Here is a 4968-nt window from a genome sequence, read left to right as displayed (position 1 = left end):
GGGGGCCGATTCGGGCCTGAATCCCATTTGGACAACCCTAACAAAAACAAATAGATGAGATTGTTGTTGGATTTATATCCAATGACGAACCAATATCTAATACTATTATAAAGTGGATTGCCACGGTAAAACATTTCTTCCCAAAGTACCCTCCAAAACACATGCATACATAAATAAAAGACATGCATACATCTCCAATCTCCAAAATACATGCATGCTTATGTACAACACATATATACATGAACATACATGCATACTTAAATAAAAATCTCCAAAATACATGCATGCTTATGTACAACACATATATACATGAACATACATGCATACTTAAATAAAAAATAATTATTTTTAATAATTATCTTATTAATAGTTTTCTTAATTAAATACCTTTATTCTCTACATTTAATTTAATATCTTAAATGACCTACTCCATCCACTCTCTCTACTATTTCACAAGTCTTTTCAATTCATACTATTAGTGTTAATCAAAGAAAATTTGAATGATAAAAAAACTCAAAGAAATTCAATGATAGTATAGTTGTTAACCTCAAGAAAAATTCAATGATCCAATTAATGACAAAAACTATTATTTCATTTAAGGGTTATATAACCCCCTATTCATATCATTTTATAAATGTGTGAGGAGCTGACCATTGGACTACTGGTGTTTCATCTTATTCAGAGTTTTTATTAATATCATTATCCTTATTGCCTTCATTTAATTCTATTATTAGCTTAATAATTTTGTAACTTAATGGCTTTGTAACCCCTCTCTTGAACTCACTTAAGTATCAATAATCTTATAAAATCCTCCCCATTCCCATCTTATAACCTAGCTCCTTTCTTATCACTTACATGAATGAAATTCATTCATCACCACAAACATACATATCTGTCTAATACATCTCCATGTCGTGTTCGTCAGTCGTCGCCACTAACCGTTGTCGCTTGTCACTGAGATGGAAGTTAGAGACGACCACCAAGACCCCTTCCACGTACTTCGGTGACACCTAAGATTGAAAATATTCTATGAAAATAAATTTCTCAAATTATTTGATTCATTTTGTACTCTCTTGGAGATAGTTATTATATTATTTATTTCTAATATAGACGCAGGACTCATGTTCAAGGAGTGAGGGGTATCACCTGCTTTCCTACCGTGCAAGTCACTTTTGTGTCAGAGTAAAAATTTATTATATCACTATGTTATGTGCAAAGGCATGTGTACAAAATATATTTTTTCTTATAATGAATATGCAGTTCACCATCTCTAATGCAAATGTCCGCTAAAGTCAATATTTCATTATTATAGTTTTTAATTAAGAGTTTATAATATATTAAAAAATGTGATGATTGCATAACATCGCAATAATATTATTCTTATAATATAACATGTATTAACTACATTATTAAAAATATAATATTATAGTATAATATGTATTATTATTGTAAACATTAATCAAATATATTTGTACATAATAGTATAATTTACATCAAAGTATTATTTTGTTTCATAAAGTTTTCGTCACAAAATAATAAATATTTTACATTATTTACATTTATAAATATTTCTTATAAATAATGTTTAGTATTATCATAGTATATCATTAATATTATTAATGCTATGTTATATGATTTTATAATTTGGTTTTTTATTTTAAATGCATATATTTTAGTATTATCTAACATTAAAAATTATGTATTTATTTTTTCCATTTTCCTATATAGAACTTTTATAAGAAATGGATAAATATATTCATTGTATTGAGATGTTTATATCAAGTGTGAATGTATTAATAGATTACAACTCCATTATAACTAACTTTACAAAAATAGAACACCTACAACTACAACTATAAAATTTTCATCTAGATATTTACTTATATGATTTTATAATTTGGCTTTTTATTTTAAATGCATATATTTTAGTATTATCTAACATTAAAAATTATGTATTTATTTTTTTCATTTTCATGTATAGAACTATTATAAGAAAGGGATAATTATATTCATTGTATTGGGATGTTTATATCAAGTGTGAATGTATTAATAGATTGTACCTCCACCATAACTAACATTACAAAAATAGAACACGTACACCTACAACTATAAAATTTTCATCTAGATATTTATAACATCTCCAGACAAATATATTATAAATTCAAGAAAAACTTTTACTTAGAAGATCGATATTTAAATAAAGAAATTACATAGAAGATTTAAAGTTCAATATAAATTTATGTTATGCCCAAAATTTTAGAAAATTTATTTTAAAGTCCAAATACTAGAGTTCTACAAAATAATGGTTTTCGAAAAGTTTATCATTTTATCCCTATTTTAGGAAAATTTTAATATTTAAATCTACTACTTTTAAATGAAAAATTAATATTTAAAAAAATATACTTTGAAGACTAAACTTTTTTGAAGTCTGACTATATAACAAACTACTCTAGATATAAAAAGAAATTTAAATATAAAAATTGTCACATGTGCGTTGCACATGCACCATACTAGTATTAAATAAATGTGTGCTGTGTGCTATCAATTAAGGTTAACCCATTAAAGTGATCTAATTTAGGGTTTGGACTTTTAATGCATAATTAAAGTATGTGAATCCTATGTGTAGAGAAGCACAACCCTATTTATAATTGTACGTACAAGATTTGGAGAACCATAATCCTATTTATAACTGATATTAGTTATTCATATAACTGATATCAGTTATTCATAATTATCAATTCCCTCATATGTGTAGAGACCAAAATATAATTGTTAAATCTATGACAGGTTGAATTGATAATTATGAATAATTGATATCAATTGTAAATAGGATTGCGATTCTCCAAATCTTGTACGTACAATTATAAAAAGGGTTGTGGTTCTCTACCCATAGGATTCCCATATTTTAATTATACATTAAAAGCTCAAACCCTAAATTAGATTACTTTTATATGCTAACCTTAATTGATAATATACAATACATATTTATTTAATATATTTGCCGATTATTACAATAAATCCAACAATTGTATCTGTCTCTATTAAAATTTATAACTAAGAATTAGAGTTTTTGATTGCAGGACTTTGACCCTCAGATTGCTTAAGCTGTTTGTTTGCCTAAAAAAAGTGGGAAATCAAATAATATGAAATCTTGTATTATGGTTGTTTGGTTGGCTAAAAAAAAAGAAAAATCAAAGAATAGGAGATGAGATGAGTTGTCACCATATTATTGGATGATGTGAGTGATTTTTTAAGAAAACTTGTTTTGAGATTGTTTGGTTGGTTAAAAAAAAGAAAATGTATTATAAGAAACCTATTTCCTATAATAGTTTCTTTCTTGTGTTTGATTCATTCTTAAAAATAAGAAAATAGATGAGATGTGATGAGTTGTTTTTATATTATTGGATAATGTGACTCACACTTAAGAAAATCAATTTCCTTGTTTTTTTTGAGGAAATGGGTGGAAATAAAATGTTAATGAGATGAGATGAGTTGTCATCATATTATTGGATGATGTGGGTGATTTTTAAATATGAAATAAGATGAGTTGGATAATGTGACTCATTTATTGTGTTTGGTTTATTTTTAGGGCATGTTTGGTTATTTCCTAAAAAACCAAAAAATAGAAATGAAAACCAAGAAATCTCAAAAAGTACAATTTTGCACACAGTTTTCATCCCAAAAACTCAACCACACAATATTCTAATAAAATATTATTTTAATCCACACAAACTACATCCACCACATCATAATAAATATTATTTCAGCCCAACACACTCATCCACTCACACTCTAATAAAATATTATTGTTTTCGTCGCTGAAAGTCAGCGTATTTTCAGTTGCTTTCAGAATTCTTTACAACTTTAAACGCTATATCAAGCAGAATCCGCGATAAAAAAGTCAGTCTTTTATTAAGACCTCCTTGTGCAACAAAACAAGATACAAACTTTTCGGAAAAGATAAACACGAAGATCCCGTTTTGCGCGGGCGCGGCCTCCGCGTGCGTGGCGTCTTTGAGCCTCTGTGACGGCGTCTGATCGTGATATTCCGTGCGACCACCGGGCATATACAGCATCTGGGCGCGATTGCCGGATAAATCGGCACTCAGAGTTTCGGCCGGTATGCCGCTCGAGATCTAGCAGACTTCTCATGATCCAGAAATATCGCGACAGTAACTTCCGTCGATCCCCGCCACACGCTGAGATCTAGAAGCTGATAAGCGTACCTCGGGCTAAAGCGAGGCGGTAGGATACGCTACTTTGCTTAGCTAATTTAACGGCCTAAAAGGCCTAATACTAAAGTGATAGAGGGGGCGGGGAAACGTGGTGATGAAAGGCTGATGTAGACCTCTCCTCCGCTCGGTTGATAGCGCGCATCGATGTACTTCTTATGTACCGGTGCCGGAGCCAGCCGGCTTCGCCCGCAAGCGCCTTCTCGCAAAAATCCCCTGGCCCCTCAAAAGCCAAGGCCCAAGGCGCCGCTATTATAGCCCTCTACGCCGAGGCGGTCATAATGGGTCCAGAGCTGCGGACACCCCTTTGGTCTCCGGCCGATGGCCGAGACACCCTAGGCCGGTGTCCTCCGCCTTGCCGAGAAACCCCCTGGGGGTGGCTAGGCTCTTTCCTAGACACGCGCCCGCCGTATTTCTGGCGGCCCGCGACTCCTTTAGTGCTATTCTCTTGTTTCCCCGTTTATTCCCCGTCGTCAACCGTCGGTTGAATTTGATTCCGGACGTGCCGTTGGCGGGATGCCCTCGAACCCGAAGATAATCCCAATCCGCCTCTGCTGATTTGATTATCGTCTAGAGGTGGGTCCGAGACGCCCGAACCGGGTTCCCCGCCTCAGTTGTCTTTTTTGTAACATCTGGATGAACCGCGCGTTCCCGAAATCGGTCGCGGTCTTCCCTTTGTTCAAAATCCTAATCCCGCCTCATTTACTGCGTCCCGATTCCACCTTCCCAGTCGTGT

The sequence above is a fragment of the Asparagus officinalis genome, chromosome 6, assembly GCF_001876935.1.
Source record: "Asparagus officinalis chromosome 6, Aspof.V1, whole genome shotgun sequence".
NCBI classification, from domain to species: domain Eukaryota; kingdom Viridiplantae; phylum Streptophyta; class Magnoliopsida; order Asparagales; family Asparagaceae; genus Asparagus; species Asparagus officinalis.
This window is presented reverse-complemented; position numbering follows the sequence as displayed.